This window comes from Paralichthys olivaceus, chromosome 15, assembly GCF_024713975.1.
Source record: "Paralichthys olivaceus isolate ysfri-2021 chromosome 15, ASM2471397v2, whole genome shotgun sequence".
In the NCBI taxonomy this organism is placed as follows: Eukaryota; Metazoa; Chordata; class Actinopteri; order Pleuronectiformes; family Paralichthyidae; genus Paralichthys; species Paralichthys olivaceus.
The window spans coordinates 23,459,576-23,479,010 of record NC_091107.1 but is presented as its reverse complement, the minus strand read 5'-3'; the positions used below and the strand labels follow the sequence as shown (position 1 = coordinate 23,479,010).

The 19,435-nt window shown below is 38.7% G+C and overlaps 1 protein-coding gene across 2 annotated transcripts in view; it reads right to left on the bottom strand.

The window, feature by feature from the left end:
• amot (angiomotin) overlaps positions 1–5,596 on the bottom strand; it is a 79,044-nt gene extending 73,448 nt beyond the window's left edge. For both annotated transcript variants that reach the window (XM_069539611.1, XM_069539612.1), the window contains exon 1: positions 5,330–5,596. The gene's annotated coding sequence lies outside the window, so the exon portion shown is untranslated. The remainder of the gene's footprint in view (positions 1–5,329) is intronic.
• Positions 5,597–19,435: the final 13,839 nt, after the last annotated feature.

Below are 19,435 nucleotides of genomic sequence, written 5' to 3'. Positions count from 1 at the left end.
ATGCATTCTGGTCATTAAAATGATTACAATGGGATTTTTCTGTTTTTTCCTTTTTTTTTTTTCTTCAGCGGCCCCCAGTCCAATGTTGGGTTCCATGAACCCAGGCATTATCAAAAGGAGAGCAGAGAAGATGGATAAGGTGGGAAACAGTGGGTCAGGAGAGCTTGAAGTCAGGACTGAGGTCACTCTGGCCATCAAAGTACAATGCCAACACAAGTACTTGGTGGTTCAGTAAACAATACTGAGCTGGTTGGTCATGCTAAAAACAGAAATACTGATAATACAGTGTATGAAAATAATCGATAAAACAAAAGCCAATCACATTATTTACTGAAAACACAATTGTGCTATGTCTGTTTCCCAAGGAGGGGGTGTAGTCTGACCATAAGATTGACCGTGAGAATTGACTGTGTATGTGTGTTTCTATGCATAAAAATAAAAATACAGGCCTGGCATTGTCTTCATACTTTCACTTACAATTTGACGATGTCTTACTAGTTTAGCAACAGCAGCACTTCTCTCCTTGGCAATTTTTCTGCTCCTTGCTCTTACTCTAAAATGTGAAAAGATGTTTATGTTTGGTGTCATTTTCACAGACCAATTTGAACTTTTATGTATGTATTTATTTTGTATATTTTCTTAGGTATGTGATACCAATTCGAGTCATGCCAAGGAGCAATTCCCTTTCACCAATGACCTGATCATGGCCACTCAGTTGCAAGGAGACTTGATTCTGGATCACATCATAAAATTCTCGCTTTCAGCACTGGAAACTACAATCGAGGCCTACCCCATGTTGAACAAGGCCAAGCTCAAAACCAATCTGTCTCTGATCTATGAGAACAGTGAGTTCAAGGCTTGCAGAGAGAGAGAGAGAGAGACACACACAGACCATCCTTTATATTTTCAATATCGGCATTAAATAATTGATAATTTCAGAGAGCACTGGTATCCGGCTGTTTATGTAACTTGAATTGTGATGGTTAATGAAACTAAATGAATTTAGCTCTGCTTAGAATATCTTTCAACAGCCACCACTGCAAGCATGCACACAATATATGCAATTAATATATGTGCAGGGAGAGGTTTATACTGAATAAGTATACCTTCTGAGAAGCTAGAGTCTCATAATGAACTATTAGTATTTTTTTAACTTTAAGTTCATTGTGAAACTGTAAAAGGTCAGAGGATGTCAGGTCCTTTAGGTGGTAGGTGGTCCTTCAATGTGAAAATTTTAGTTTTTGTCATAATTAATTAAGGAATTATATTTTAGGGGGTGCTGTGGATCCTAAGCATCTCTACTCCATACACACATACCCTGTTAGTTGATTTAACAAACATTGGACAGTTTAATGTGAAAGCCCTTTGCAGCCTGGATTTTCTTTAGGATTATGGAAATCTGATTGCGTTGATGCTACTGCTCCCGGTATACAGTGCAGTACCCATTCACACATACATTCATACAGTGCATCTATGTGCAGCACTTTCTCCATGAAAAGGGGACATTTTGGGGTTCAGTATCTTGCCCACGGATACTTTGGCATGCGGAATGGGAAAGACTGGGGTCAAACTGCAAGACAACCTCTACCCCAAAGCCACAGCCGCCCCCATTAGAGCTGCAAAATCAAATAGATTTAATCAATTATAATAGATTATAAAAATAGAAAACATGTAGGAGCTCTGCTTTATCTCCATCCTCCTTTCTCTTGGTTTACTGGAGAATCATAAACAACTTAAAGTTTTATACTGCTGAGTCATGTGAAATGAGCTTTACACATTTACTTTAAGGTTTAAATGTAAAGGGTTCACACACTTTTAAAGACCGTCACTTCCCTTACTCAACAAGAGAGCAAGAGAGAAACAGCAGTGGCCGAGAGCACTATAGGCTGAATGATGAGAGGGAGCACTGAAAACAAACACAAAGCACAATGTTTTGATTGTGTGACAGGAGTTTTTTTGTAAAGCCCAAAAACAGCCTGCTAGAAGACATTGCATTGATTTTTTTGTGTAAATACAGTCATGAATTCAGCAATTAACTTAAAGGGGAGGCAGTAGCTCAGTCCATAGCGACTTGGCTTGGGAACCGGAGGGTAGCCGGTTCATGTCCAGCATGGACGGAAGTTGGAGAGGTGCCCGTTCACCTCCTGGGCACTGCCGAGGTGCCCTTGAGCAAGGCGAGTCCTTTAGATATAATAAAACAACAGAAAAACACAACATGCTTTCATGCAGCTCGTGTGGTGTCATCCAAGTGTCCGCAAGCCCTGACATTCATATTTGACTCGCGACATGACTATGAATATGAATGCCAGGGCTTGCAGGCACTTGGATGACACCACAGGAGCAGTATGGAGGCATGTTTTTCTGTTGTTTTATTACTTCTGAAGATTGGTCACTAATGTCTTCAATTGTATTGGATTTGGCTGCTACACTGTTTACCCTTGAGACTCCCAAAGTGTTTTTAATGGACTCAAACACTTCACCTACCCCTCCATCGGCATAGGGGTGAGTAGATAATGAGTACATTTTCATTTCTGGGTGAACTATCCCTTTTACATACAGCCGTGAATAAACATGAAACAATGATGATGTGATCTGCATGGCTATCAGATTAATGCCACAGTATTTTCTTTGATATGGGAGGTTTTCGGGATAGAATCTCTGCAAATGAAGGTGATGTGTACCAAATGTCACCAATGATGAGGAATTAGCTTTTGCAGTTTTTTAATCTGATTAATCAAAAGCAGAACTGGGACATAACAGAGCTTGCTCAGGTGACACCGGCTCCCAATGGCGCAAAGGTCAAAATACATGCAGGCAGTCCAAATCAATCTCATAAAGTTACCTGAACTGCCCCAACACTTTTCCTATAAATAAGCAATTCATTTTTCTTGGCAAAATTGCTACTTGGAAAGCCAGAGGATCTACAAAGTGCCTAAAAACAACATACTGTTGTGGAAAACTTCAGCTCTTTTGGCCCTGGAGATATCACAAATACACAGCCAACACTCATCTGTCAGTTGTAACTATGCTAACAGAGAGGCTGCTAGCATTAGAGCTAACTCAGCTATCCACAATGGTAGAAATGTATGGTAAACTCTGAAAAATGGACACTAGTGATGTAATGTCTATGCTAATTGTATCTGATAAGCTATAACATTTATAATCCCCACCAATGACCTGCAAAAATCACAATTATTTCTCACCCTATAGAGTAACAACTTTGTATTTAAGGTCATGTGACACATTTTAAACTTTTACAAAATATATGAACTACAACTGCCACTCACACACTGGATCACTACAGATGATGACATGATTTTTCAGCTTTTATGTCATATGAACAAAGGTTAAATGCAATATATTATCTCCACATGTTATAAACTTATACATGATATTATAATACAACTATATAAAAGGGCACAGAGCATCATCAGGGACCACACTTACCCACAACACAGACTATTCGCACTCCTACCATCTGGCAGACGCTACAGGAGTGTGAAAGCACAGAACATAATCATCATCTATCTCTATATTTGCAATTTTTGCACAAGACATTGCACATTATATCTCCTATGCACATTGTTTGAATTGCCGTTATATTTCACTTTGATCGGTCATCTGTTATCTTATTCTTTATTTTAATTATGTTTATTTTTCATTCTACTTATATATTTTTCATTGCATATGCACTTATGCATATATTTTATATTTCGTATTATATATTTTCTTCTGTTTTTCTTTTTATATTAGTAAGCACAGTTCTTTGGTCGGGCAGTTGCAAAGTAAGAATTTCATTACCCAATAATAAACTGCTGTGTCTGTTATTATGTAACGATAAATAAACATCTTGAATCTTGAATCTAACTAAGAATAGTACCGTCAAAATTTTAGTTTGTTAATCAACTTCAGAATCGAAATGATTGATCATTATCACTATGATTTCAGGTAGATTGTTCTTTTTGATCAAATTGTTTCATTAAAAATTATGATACAAGAATATTAACTGCATTTTAATTTTATATACATTTTTTCAAGTACAGCATGGCTTCTTTCTCTCCCATTCATAGAATGTATAAAGATTAAGATGTCACTTCTTCCACCCATTGTCAAAAATGAAGATATCCAAAAACAATGACATAACTTGCGGTTTTGACACAACTTGTTTCACCCCATTTTTATAGAATTTTAATTAAAACCAAACTTATCAGATACATGAACACTTGGGCATTCACAGGTTTTATAAGAACTACCAAATAGTCATAAACTCCACCTTCTTAATAAAAGTGGAGGGACGTGGTGCATATCGAATCCATTTTTATTAAATATGGTTGCTGTTAATCAATTCTTATTTCACTGTATGTTTGAGTTCATTTTCCTGGCAAGTTTGGTTATAATGAGTTGTTTGATGCTATAAAAACTGAATTAAATATCACGATTGACATCAGAGACTAATTATAATATTACAATAATCATTCTTCAATCGCTACTGCAGATTCTGACTCAGAGTGTGTGAGACGATAGCATTCATATTCAGGGTATATCAGCTTCATTTCTTGGTAGAGAGAGGTGATGGAGGCACATCATCACATTAATATGCAGTCTATGCTCCCTACCAGTGATAAGGATGTTTTTACACATCAAAGGTCACCTGATGAAGTATCCTGGATGTTGCATTAAAAAACCAAGCAGCATGTTGCAGTGCTTACAGACCAAAGCTTTGTTAACCCGCCTTTGGGACAAAATCATATTACTGCACAGTGTGTTAACTGGGATAAACACCTCAAGATAAGCAGATTATAGCATCCATGTGGATGTTGTGTATCACATAACAGAACAACATCTATGTTTTCCCATGTCCTTGAAGAGCCCCTTGAACCACAACAAGAGCCCCTTGTGTGGCCCCACACTGGAAAATATAACGCTGAGGCTGAGAAGCAGCTAACGCAAGGAGTTGTGATAACACTCGGAGGGATGCAGGTAAAGATACACCCACCTACACTACACATTATTAAAGCTTCAGTTACGGGGAGGCTATCAGCAGAAAATACTTTTAAGGCAAGAATTCATAGAAGCGAGTGGAAAAAAGAGAGTGAGAGAGTGGAAACAGAATAAAATCGATCGAACCCCGCTCTGGGTCTACAACAGACGCCTGACTGCCTTCAGGATACACAAAGAAAAATTACCAGGTTTCTATCTGACAGCCATTTCCTTCATTATCCTTCAAATGGTTCATTATAAAACTTGAACAAGCGAAAGTGGGGAACTACACATACAGTTATATAAACTTTCAATCTTCTTCACTCCATATCTGTAAACGCAGTTTTACCTTCCTGCAGAGCCCCTTCCGTTCCCTTTCTCGGTCATTCAGCTCGATGGAACATCGTTTACTCTTATTTACTCCTTTAAAGCGAACTGAAGCGAGTCCTTCGGCTGCCCTCCACCTCCTTTTACACGAACACAATTTTCTGCTGCTGCTCACTTATGACTTTCGCTGCGAATTTGAATCTTTTTTTAAAGGAAAAGGAGCCTCTTCGCTGCCACAAAGACTTCGTCCTTCCCCGCAAGTTTCATGCGAAACTGTAAAGAGGAAGCGGTGTGGAAGAAATGGCAGGAAGTTCCCCCTGCCTGGTCTGCAGTATGAGAAGAATGCCCCCCCCCCTTCCTCAAGCCAATGCTACTGGAGGGAAAAAAATGGATCAGGGAAATCCCTTCTCCAATCTTCCTCGCTTTTAAACGGTCAAACGTAATTATTATTAAAAAAAAAAAAATGCTCATTGAAGTAACCAATACATGAGCAAACTACTGATAAGTTTGAGCACCGCATTTGTTACATTATCAACACAAAGTGGTTGTGATTTTGAGCCCATGTGTTACAGCCATTAACTACAGCCATTAAAAATAAAAAAGATAAACAATAACAAAGGCCTTTTACAAGTTCCAGCAAACACTTGTAACTGTGCTTTATAGCAGTCTACTCCTACTGTAATATAATGCCACTATAAATAACCTATAAAATATATCCTATTTTGCACCAAAACAACAAGTAAGTATAAGTACCCCAGTGATATCATATAGATATCACTGTGAATAGATTCACATTTGTGAAACATTTCCATATATAAACCCAACTCAGAATAAGTATGGAAAATGCAAATAAATTAAGACAGCAGTGATTTCTAAATATAATTTGACCTGTATTTCATTGCAGACAGTATGAACATAAAATATTTTATGTTTTGTAAATATACATCCATTCCTGCCATTCAGGCCTGCAAAACATTCCAAAAAAAGTTGGGACAGGGGCAGTTTAGGGCCAGTAATGAGGTTGAATGATTAAAAAATGAAGTGATTTGAAATAGGTAATGTCAACAAGTGATTATGATCAGGATTTCGAAGAAAAGCAGCATCCAGGAAAGGCCTAGTCCTTTAGGAGCACAGACAGGACGAGGATCGCCAGTTTGCCAACACTGTAACGAATTGCTGTATATTTACGGTGGATTTACAACAGTATCCTACTGTATTTTATAATAATTGTAAAATACTGTTAAATATTCATCCCTCACATGTAAATTAACAGTTAAATCAGTCATTTAACAATACCAGTAGATAACTGTAATTTAACAGCATAAAACAGTATTTGTAATGAATTGCTGTAAATTTACGGTGGATTACAACAGTATCTTACTGTATTTTAAAATAACTGTAAAATACTGTAAAATATTCATGCTTACATGTAAATTAACAGTTAATGCTCAGTTAAATGACAGTTACAGTTAAACTACAGTTACAATTACAGTTAAACTGTAATTTAACAGCATAAAACAGTATTTTCTGTCAAGCAGTGGAAACATCCCTTCTTAAGTCCAGTCATTATCCATCAGCATCTTACTGATGATTGCAGTCTTATGTTCCTATTTTCATGATAGCACTTCTTTACTGATCAAACTACTAACTGACTAGTCCCGAACTCGACTTTGGAGAGCACAGCTCCTTCATATCATTCCAAAAGTCCATGTGGAGTTCATCAGAGCAGGTAAAGTAAAGTTATGCTTATCTCCTGAAATTGGTAGTGTCCAGTGTTGCTTTGTCTGCATGATTATTGAACTGTTGACATTTCAGATGTTTTATTAGGTCTGTTTCATTAGTTCAGGTTGCCTGGCTAAGTGAAAGCTAGCTCTGTAGCTATCTTGAGCTCAATTAGCTGTAGGTGTTGCTGACCTTCATAAAGTTTTTTTTATTGTAAAATGTATGTCATTAAGATCTCAGAGATTGTTATGTTATTAAAGTTAATCACCAATTTTGTGAAGATATAACTAACTTGTGTTAACTTGTGCTTTTATAGAGCTGACTGTGCAAACACAAACAGGAAGGAACGGAGGATTTTCCAAAGGGAGTGAGTTAGGACCTACAGTCTCTCACCAAGTGGAGAAGTAAGGTGTGTCAGTGTGTTCCTGCTAGGAGCAACATTCAAAACATCACACACGTTTTATTATGTACTCCATTGTAGTAATGTCTGTCTTTCTCAATCAGTGAAATTGAAGAAGGAAAAAAATCAGCTTCCTTAACTTTGCTTAATCATTTCATCATATAGGCAAGTCTGCACATTTAAACTGCATGATATTGTCATATTAGCCAAGTATTGCTGTGTTATGCGAACATACAGTAGCCTACTTTGTTTTTCTTAAATGCCAGAAGTTATTCTTTTATCACACTAAAGCTGAAAACACATTTTTGTTGTCAAAGACAGACATTTAACTAAAGCAATATATATATGTATATATATATATATATACATATATATATATGACAAAGATGTCAGATGTCTGATATCTTGCCTCTCTCTCTGTCTATCTGGTCTTTAACCATTTTCTGCAAGAAGTTGTGTTGCTAATTTTATTTTATTTTATTTTATTTACAGGCACTTGTCATTGGTGACTGAGGAGACCAGCCAAACGCTGCTGTCAAGTACTCACTCTTTCTTTCTCCCCCTTTTCTTTCTCCACTCCCACTGTTATAGTTCACATGCAAAATACTTGTTTTCAAGCTAGACTGTTCAGTTACACTGTTCTAGATGGTACTTTAATGCAGTGTTACACTGTTCTAGATGGTACTTTAATGCACTGTTACACTGTTCTAGAGTGTAGGGCTGGGTATTTAAAAGGCCCTGCATACTTTGGTTTTAAATGGGTGAGGATTTATAATGTGCAAAAATAGCAGATTTTATAACACACTGGCATCTACTGTAAAATTACTGTAGCTGATGTTCATAATTTATCATTGATTATGTAATTATTGTCAATTGGTACATGTTTCAGGTGTTTTTGTTGTTTGAGAGGGCTGTCAACCTTTATTTTGAAAGTATGACTTTTATTTTGACATGCTGTGTTCGCTGCGCTGCTCCGGAGAGTGAGAAGTAAACCTACGAAGGTGAAGAAGTGCTTTAGCTAATACAATAAAATTAAGAACCAATTTAACGAGGTAACGAGGTAATTAATGTGTTTGTCTGTATTTTACTTTGCACGTGTTTCATTTTGTTGTTGTAATGCTATCGCTAACACTTTGTGTATATGTATGTTATAGTTTTCACGGTGGATTTGGAGGAAGCTTCAAATAAATCAGTACCAAGAAAGCCACTTGTGTTGTCCGTGCCTTGAGGGAATTACAATTACCATAACCCACAGTTCTCCTACTGTCATGTACTGTAATCCAAAATACTGAAATATACTGTTAAATAAATTACACTATATGCGCTGTAAAATTACTAAAACACAGTTATCCTACCATCATGTACTGTAATCCAAAAAACGGTAATATACTGTTAGATAAATTACGGTAGATGTGCTGTAAAATAACCACCAAACACCCACCGTTATTCTACGGTCATATACTGTAATCCAAAATACGGTAATATACTGTTAAAATAAATAACGGTACTTGCACTGTAAAATAAAAGTAAAATACTGGCGTCCCTGCTGCCAGTATTTTACTGTTATTTCACAGTGTAATTCTTTACAGTGAACAAATGTGTGAGAAAATTATTGAAATGTTTTAAAACAGTGTTCCTCAAGGAAAGATAGGAAGGGGTTTGGATATTTCATCCTCTACAGTGCATAACATTATTATTCAAGTAATCTGGAGGATTTTCAGTGTGTAAAGGGCAAGAGCACAAGCCTAAACTGACTAACCGTGCTCTCCATTCCCTCAGACGACACCGTTGTGCACAGGAAGGAGCAGGTTTGATAATTGGTAGAAAAATCACACATCAGATCTTTATAGAACAAATTATTCAAGTTGAAAAGCTTGATTTAAGTCAGGGGAACTTGAGGGCCAGTCAATGGTATCAATGCATTCGTCATCAAGGAACTGCCTGCACACTCTGGCCACATGAGGGCAGGCAATGTCATGCATCAGGAGGTACAGAGGGCCCACTGAACCAGCGTAAAGTCTGACAATCATTATTTCATCCCGGTACCGGTAGACTATGACATGGAGGTCTGTGCAAGCCTCCAAGGATATGCCTCCACAGACCACTGACCCACAGCCAAACCAGTCATGCTGGATAATATTACAGGCAGCATAACGTTCACCACAGCTTCTCCAGACTCTTTCACGCCTGTCACATGTGCTCAGTGTGAACCAGCTCTCATCTGTGAAGAGAACGTGGTGCCAGTGGCGGACCTGCCAAAGTGTTTGAGCTGTATGGTGCTGGGCTGTTAGCACAGGTCCCAAGAGAGGAGGTTGGACCTTCATGCCATCTTTATGGAGTCTTTTTCTGATAGTTTGGTCAGAAACATGCACACCTGTAGCCTGCTGGAAGTCAATTTGTAGGGCTCTGGCAGTCCTCCTCCTGTTCCTCTTTGCACAAAGGAGCAGATACCGGACCTGCTGCTGGGTTGATGCCCTTTTACGGCCCTATCCAGCTCTCCTTGTCTAACTGCCATTCTCCTGGTATCTCCTTGTGGCAGTTGACCATGCCATGGGGCTCACACCACAGCAGCCAGAGACAAACCATTCGGGTTTAAGCATCTTTATTAATCAAAAGAAAAACATAAATAACCCTCAGCATGATCTCAGCTTCGGTCATGTGTCTGTCCAGCGTCCGTGTCCGACCTTGTGTGTCTCTCTGTGATTTTCCTTTTAAACCTGAGAATCAATCAGCTAACAGCTCTTACCTGCACTGATTGATCCTCTGGTGCAGGTTAAGGTGCTCTCCCCACCCCTTCACCTCAACATACCCCCATCACCAAATTCAGGCCAGGGAGCTATCCAGCCTAACCTACTTCGCTGTTGGTGGTGCTATGACTATGTTGAATCTTTGCATGTAAATGTGGTCATACCAGGTAATCAAACATGTTAAGTTGGTTTGGACAATGTATAGTAAAATAGGTAGAACTTCCTGTTTCATGGCGACATGGCCACGAGCATGATGTTGAAGGAAATCATACGATTAGCACAGCATTTTATTGTCCAGGATGTTTGTTTGCACACATTATTAAGAGGCACTATTGAGCCATTTTTACAACTATAAAGAAATACACTTCTAACCCGTATTGGATGTAAATGTCATCCAATATGGATGAAAATCGATGTTCCAATGAGTTTCTTCACTTTTCGAGTATGTTTAGCCCCCAAAAATTCATTCATCATTCTTTTTTGCCAGTTGTAAGTGCTATGACTATGGCAATGACTCAGGCCAGGACTCTTACCAAGAATGTCAAGTTTGGTACTCTTACAACTTCCTGTCTCACAGGGATACATTTAAATTTGACACCACAACATGGACAGGTCCTCTGACAAAAATTCATGAATAGTAGAACTCGTCATCATCAAGGTGTTTGAATTGCACTGACCAAATTTGAAGTTGATCTTATAAGTTCCCTAGGAGGATGTTTGTGAATCACCAAAAATTACCACTTAATCCAAAATCGCTGACATCCTGTTGGATTCGGAATATGGGTCCTCTTGACATTTTTGCACGTCAGGGCATAATACATATGCCCAACAATCTTCATGCATTTTGATGAAACGTAATAAAACACCCATGCATGAACACCATTTGACAAGTAAATTTCAAAATATGTAAATCGTTATTAGAATGAAAAAAGGAAGTAAGAATAACCGGAGCAGTTGCACTGTTCGGGCCCTAAAAATAGTAATCAGAGCACTTCTTTTTCAGTAAATCAGAGCTTTGTATGGTAAGCTTCATGCGGACTGCTGCCTCATGTTCAGTTGAGCAAGAAGTTCACAAGTTCACCGACATCTTTTTGAATATGATGCCCACTGTCTATGGTAGAGGGTGAAGGCTTTCAAAGGATGATTTTGACTTTCAATTGAATGTACACACTTCCTTAAAGAACCTACTTCATGGAAATTATGGGAAAAAGGTATTTAGTAATCAAAAGCAAGTTGAAAAACACCTTTAAGGAAACTCACATTTTTACACTCACAACTGAAATTTGGATGTCAGTTGTTGAAACACAGGTGTATCTCTGGGTTACGTTCACCTCTTCGAGAGGGTTGGGAAATGGTGTCACACAGCCTGACAATGATGCCCCTTGAAGAGACACATAGCTGGAAAGTTGCTTGAGAAGGTTATTGCCAAATTTGAAATTTCATCAGAAAAAAGAATCAGAGCTCTTGTCCACAGGGATGTGCACATTTTGGGGGGCAGGGACTCAAGTGAGAAAAGGGCACTTCTCATAATTATTTTATAAAAAAGGCCAAAAGTTGAATATAGAAGAACATCTGTGACTCAACAAAATATTGTATTACCCTCACACCTACAATTGTTAACACTCAACAGTTCAGGCAGAGACAATGTTCTTCTTTGGTATTCACTAGATTTATCACAAGAGCAGACAACAGCAAAGGAAACAACGATGCATATTGATGTATCTCAATGTATCACATCCACAATTTCCTATATTACTGCACATGGCTGCTTTTTCATCAGTTAATATTAGTTAATAAAATCAGTCATATATGAACTCTCTCTTTATTTAGAAAGTGGTAAGTATTATACACTACTGTCATTACAAGTGTGCTGTAATTTACAAAATAATTAAAATTTAAAAATCAGATTACAACAGTAAGTATATGACAGTGGTCAATGCTCTAAACAACGATTGACATTCATTCAGTTTAGACTTGCATGTTGCACCTTAGGCCTTAAAAGGACAAACTCTGATTATAGCCCTTTGTTGGAGCTATTTGTTTATTGTTATTATTTAGTGTTGTTTAGTTTAGTAAGTATTTAGATTTGATTACTCTGAAGCAATTTATTTGATTCCATTGTGATTAGGTTTCTGTTAGTATTTTGTTCTATTATTTGTTTAGACTAGGTGTTTTTTGGTGTTTATTATTTGTGTTTTGTTTCATTTGTGCACGTTAGAGGTCACGTTAGATTATATCTAGGATCACGGTAATGGACCAGGATGCACCGTGATAGGCATATGGTTTTTACTGGAGCGGGAGAGGCACGGAGAATTTGTCTTTGTTAATGTTTACTCGCTCTTCTGGTCAAATAAACCACAGTTTTCTACTGAAATTGGATACTTGTTTGGACATTTGTTTTTCCCATCCGCGTACACCACCCATGGTGCAACAGTGGCCCTTTGATTTTTTGTAATTTAAAGGTTTGATTTGAAACTTTTATTTTTGACGAACGGCTACTACACCCTTACTGTATCAAAGAGGAACCCCCTAGCCCCCCTCAGCAGTGCCACTGAACTGAGGAGCATTACTCTGCACTGGTCAACAAGTGACTCTGCTCCTCTGTTGTTTTTCTATTCACTCACACTTAGAACTGATCTTGATGAAACCCTGATGAATTCATATTTATGTTTCTGGATAAACGGGGCATTGCTTATTCTGCAACAATGAAGTTAAAACACAGCATTTATTTCTTAATAGTCATATTTATTATTTTAGTCATGTCAAAACAAATACTGCAATTTTGCATGTTGTCTCTTTGTGTTCATACTCTTTGTGAATGTCCTTGACCTGCTGCTGTGACACAACAATTTCCCAACTGGGATCAATAAAGTTCATCTATCTATTTATCTATCTGTCTATCTATCTTAACCCTGTTGCGTTGCACGTTTAAACTTGCGTGTCATAAACTCTGTGTCACATCTCCTCTGTGCCCCCCATTGTTTTCCCCCCTTCCCTTGTTTTTCTCCTCTCTACAGGTGTATGCCATCTTCCTCTGACGACTCTGCAGAGGTGCGGCCAAGAACAGCGGTTCTGACAGATACTCTGACACAGGAAGAACGGATCTTTAATGAGCGTCTTTCCTAGAGCAGCAGTGTTTTAATTATTCAACAGTGAGACATCACTAAAATAACATGAATCGATTATGTTCTGTCTCTGCATTGGGATGCATCCAAGAATCAAGAAATGTCCACAGCTCTAGTGCTCACCACTGTGCAGGAGACACATGGAGTGAGGGAAGAAACTAATCCAATCTCCTGTCCTGATTTTGCTTTCTTTATTTAATCAGTAAATTTGTTGACAAGGAAGCGGTGAACAAACAGTGTACAATACACTGTATACACAATAGTATAATATTACTTTATTTTAAAAAAGCACCCCAGAAAAAGGGCTCTTTCTCTCAAACAAGAAAAAGGGCAGGGGCTCAAGCCCCCTTTGATGGCTATGTGTGCACACGTATGGTTGTCCATGACGACGGGGCTGATGTCGTAGCAGTGATGAAGAGTTTGGCAAATAAGCATGAATGGGCATCAGTGCAATGTGAGGGTCCACCAGCCTATCTCAAAGTGTGTGTCTGCTGCAAGATGCCTTTTTGAACACTGTAAAGGGAATGGGCTGACATGCACTAAGTGTAAGGATAAGCAGCTGTAAATCAGTTTACTGCAACACATGCTGGTTCAAGAAGTACCATTTGTACCAGCACTACCTGGATCTCAAGCCAGACCCGTGGACCCAGATTGAGGAGCTAAGCCAAGCCCTTGTGCCTTTTGTGTTGTAAGTGGGTACAAAAAATCTCATTCCCTGCACTTCCACAGCTAGTGCAAAGTCTTAAGAAGTCCATAGAGAGTTCCGCTTTTGAGACAGCACCAGTAAGGTAATTCCAGGCTCATGTGGCAGAACAGATCACAGGGAGATGGCAAGGACTATTTGTGTTTCAACCTAAATATGTAAACACAGTCCTGTTGTGCTGCTGCTTTCAACACCAGGTTTCAAAAACATAAGTTCTTGCCTGCTGATGAAGCATTCAAGGTCCAAAACACAGTACAAGACTTGTCCAAAAAATAAGCGATGCCCATTGAAAGTGAAAATGGAGCCTCCAGCACAACAGAAGACAGCAGAGTAATGCACGTCAAGGGTGCAACATCGTTCCTTGACAATTCAATTCAATTTTCAATTCAATTTTATTTAAATAGCGCCAATTCATAATTTACATTATCTCAAGTCACTTTACATTTAAAGGTCAAGACCTTAAAACAATATTAACATGGAGAAACCCAACAGTTCCCACAATGAGCAAGCACAGGTGACTGTGGAGAAGAAAAACTCCCTCATTAACAGGGAGAAACCTCTGGCAGAACCAGGCTCAATGTGGGCGGTCATCTGCCTCGACCAGTTGGGGTGAGGAAAGAAAAGTAAGGGGGGAGGAAAGGAGAGATGGGTGGAAAGCGGGGGAGAGAAGAGAGAGATGAGGTGGAGAGAGAGAGACCGGGAACAATTGGGCACCAATCACTATCAGGGCAGGATTAGATATATTAATGAATTACTGAGTTATTTTAATTAATGCTAACAATGTGCATGGTAGTCGTTGTTGTCCTGCAGTCCCGGTGCCAGAGTTATCTGAAACGAGATAGAAAGAAGAGCCAGAGGGAGTATGGGAGGACAAAGTGACACTTTGACATGATGACATGTTAAAACTAATAAATAAATAAATAAACAGGTGTGGGGGGCAGAGAGACAGAGGGAAGTGAAGAAGTGCTCAGTGCATGATGGGAGTTCCCCCAGCAGTCTAAACCTATAGCAGCACAACTAAGGGATGGTTCAGGACTCACCTGATCCAGAACTAACTATAGGCTTTGTCAAAGAGGAAGGTTTTTAGTTTTACTTTAAATGCTGGGACAGTGTCTGCCTCCCGAACCTAGAGTGGGAGCTGGTTCCATAGGAGAGGAGCCTGATAGCTAAATGTTCTACCTCCTGCTCTACTCTTACAGACTCTTGGAACCACTAGAGAGCCTGTGTTTTGGGAACGAAGTGATCTACTTGGATAATAAGGTGGTATCAGCTCTTTGATATATGAGGGGGCGTGATTGTTGAGGGCTTTAAAAGTGAGGAGCAGGATCTTGAATTCTATTCTAAATTTTACAGGGAGCAAATGTAAGGAAGCTTAGGCAGGAGTGATATGATCTCTCCTTCTAGTTCCTGTCAGCACTCGTGCTGCAGCATTTTGGACCAACTGGAGACTTTTCACAGTCTTCATGGAGCATCCTGCTAATAGAGTTACAGTAATCTAATCTAGAGGTTACAAACGCGTGGACTAGTTTTTCAGCATCCTGCTTAGACAGGATGTTTCTAATTTTGTTAATATTGCGCAGATGGAAGAAAGCCGTCCTAGACACTAGTTTAATATGGGGGTCAAATGACATGCCTTGGTCGAACAACACTCCAAGGTTCCTCACAGTGGAGCTGGAAGCCAGACTGACACCATCCAAGGTGACTATCTGGTCAGACAATATACCTGGTCAGACAATATACTAGGAATCTGAATTGTATTTCGGAGAGCATACCCTGTCTAAGGAGAATCAGCTGTCATGGTGGAAAACAAATGCAGCATGCTATCCAACGCTGGCAAAGCTGGCAGAGTCCCTGCTCAGAGCAACTGTTTTCTGCAGAAGGAATCATTGCATCTAAGCACATAATAAGCCTCAGTTCCAAGCATGTTGACATCCTCATTTTTCTTAATTTCAACCACTAGATTCTCCTTTAAATCCTACGCACACACTTACACCCAGACAGCAAGCACACTTATGCAACTGCAGAGAAATAAATCCCCTCTGGTGGTGAAACCTAGTATTGTAGGTTGTCAATTTTGAATCCACTGCCATCCCTTTGTGTACCTTCTTTTAGATAGCACCATCTGTACGTTTTGTTGTATTTGAGTAGTCTATGATTGAGTTAAATAATTATTTGTACAAAGTATGTTCCTTTTTAGCAAAAATATACACAGTAATTTTCAGTTAATATTCACAGGTGTTTGAAGGTACAGCAGCTTATTTCAGTTCACTCTCACCTCTTTGCTTGTTCCTTTTTGTTTAAGTATAGACTATTATTACTGTGGTTTAATGATTGACAGGAATAATCATTTGAAATGTTATATTACTCTAGTCTATACTTACATTATCCTAAGGCATAGGAAGAATTTAGTTTAAATTAACAACTTGAATTTGTTTATAACTTACCTTGCTTAATTATGATATTGCACCATATTGTTTGTGTTTTACAGTTTCACACCTTTTGCCATATTAAAGACTTTTGACTGTTCCTTGGAGGACTTAGTATGGTTAAGAGTTTAGCTGACTGTTGATCCCAATATAGGCCCACAGGGAGCAGGCTGAGGGAGAACAGTACACACACCATGTATACCTCATCCTAGAGATGTCCTCCTTCAAATGCTACAATGCCAGAAGACACTAAAGTAGATGTTATACCTAAACTGTAGTGAGCTGAAACTTGTAGTACTGAAAGTTAAGTTACACATACTAAAAACAATGTTTATATATTACAGTGTGTAGAATTTTGTTATATCTAGTGTTGAAATTGCATGTTGCGGCTGAATACCCCTCTCCTCGCCCTCTCCTTCCAATCATGAAAAAGAACCTGTGGTAGCTTCAGCTTTCATAAAAACTGAAAAGGTGTTTAGTTTGTTCAGTCTGGACTAATGAAAAAAAAACATGGCAGCCTCCGTAGAGAGGGTCCCCTCGATGTAAATAATTTTTAAGCATTTAAATATAAAGGGCCTTTTCAAGGGTAAAGAAAACAATAAATCATACAATTTAGATGAAATTAATTAGTGAAAACATCATGAGAATAACTCTACATTACATTTCTGCGAATAATTCCCTATCACCTAAATCTTACACACTGGACCTTTAAATATAGTTCAATGTAGCATAATTTTTTTGTAATTTGCTTTTGTATTTCACAAAAAGTTTACTTTAGAAACCCAGAATGTAATATGGCACCTTAAAGGCAGGAAATGGTTTATGTTTGAAAGAATAATATTGTATTGGCAATTTACGCACTAAACTTTTTAAAAGGAAACCAATTACATCTTCATTTCAAGAGTCTTGTCTTTATTGTTTTGTTCTTTTGTACATATAGTTTTACTCTTTAATAGGGCAAATGTATTTCTTATCAGATTATGAGTTTAATCAATGAAATAATCGGTAGAATATTCTATTGATGAAATAATCAGTAGCTGCAGCCCGATATTCAACCGATGTTCACTAGTTTGATACGCGTAACTGTATGATGTGCGCATGCTCACTCAGCAGTCCTTCATTTGTCCTCTGATTTGCTTCGTACTTAAAGTCCTCTTCCACCAAAATTTCTGACAGCAAACAGCATAGAAACACGTTTTAGAGTCACAGCATTCAAAAATCGTTTTGCCCTTCCAGATCAAAACACCAAACGACAACACAGTCACCTACCCTTATACCTGAGCTCTGTGAACCACAGTGCCGCCACCCAATGACCATACCACAAAATTACAATGTAACCAATATTTGGCTTCTACATGGGCTATACAACTACAATTTGATTGATTGTGCAAGTGACCTACAGTTAGCTGTTGGTAATATTTCATTTTCATAAATTGTAGGATTTATTTTGTTTTGTATTTCTGTTGTTTTGTAGTTTATTTGTGGATTACTTGTTTTTCTTTCTTTATTTTATTTTCTATCATTGGTCCTGAGTGTATGCATGTGTGTGGATGAATGTTTTTTAATAAGTGACCATTGTTGTTTCTTTTGACTATTAAATTTTATGCACACATGGCATGTTTTTTTCTTCATGATTCCCTTTTTGAGTTGGTTTGCAGTGTCACGGGTGGTTGGTTTGTGGTCCCCTCTCCTTTTTGCTTCCCGGCCGCTGTGGTAAGCCCAAGCCCTATTCTTCCTCCCTTTTGATCCCTCCATGTTGCGCAAAACTAGCAGCAGCAAACTCTGTGCAAACAAACACACCTGATTGTCAGCTGTGCTGCGGCTGTGCGCCTCGGTGACGTCACCCCAGTGAAAGCCCAGGATGTAAACAAAACAACTTGGACTCACAGGGGATTAGTGCTGGCGATTCATGGTAAATAAAGAGTTTCGCGGCAGATAATGCGTTATTTAGAGGCTGTATTGTGGATGCCCCAATCACTTGCGTTGTATGGATATTCGTCGATCGTGTGTGGATCTAAAAGCGTCCGAGGTACTCCAAGTTACTCCAAACCTTTATGGGTGAGTAGATCTGCATACCATATGCTGGAAATAAGGACTAGGTTGAAAAAAAAACTTCTCCTTTAACGTCTGGGGGGGCCTTGCCCTCCCCAATTTTCTGCAGTATTATTGGCAGCTAATATTCAAAAACTCTTATACTGGATGGACGATTTTACGATTTTACAGCCTGCCTGGGTCCAAATGGAGCATTCCTCCACTCAGATCTCACTAGAGTCACGGCTATGCTCTCACCTCCCGTCGTCTGCCACTGATGTCAGCACTAGTCCAATAGTCACTCAGTCTTTCAAAATCTAGTTGGCCTGCAAGGCCCCTCTACTTCAGCCCCTGTATTACCACAATTTCAAGCCTTCTACAATTGACTCCACTTTTAAACGTTGGCACTAAATTTCAGCTACCAACATCCCACTTCTTTGTTTTTTTCAAATTAGACATTTTGTTCAGAATCAGTATCCCCATTTTCTGAATCTCCCTCCAAAAATGTTAAATTACATTCATTTTACAGTGGATCCCAAACAGAGAGGCAATATTTCCCATATTTGCAGTGCCATAGACTATTTTTCCAGTCTTTCCCTCTAAAACTCTAAAGCATGAGAACAAGATCTTTTATTCAACATAGAAGATGGCCAATGGGACAAGATTCTTGAGCTAGTCCACAACTCCTCTCTGTGCCCACCATTGGGCGGATTTAATGCAAACTCATACACAGAATTTATAACACTAACCACAGACTGTCAGTTTACCCCAATGTCAGAGATGCTTGTAATAGATGTTGCCAGTCCCAGCCAACTTGGTGCACATGTTTTGGTCTAAAATATATATATACATATAATATATATTATATATTATAGATATTATATTATATACACCCTGACTCAGGTTAGAACTCTGCAAAGTTCAGTAACTAACCCAGTCACCAAACCTGTCCGGTGCTCTGCTGGGGCCTCTGG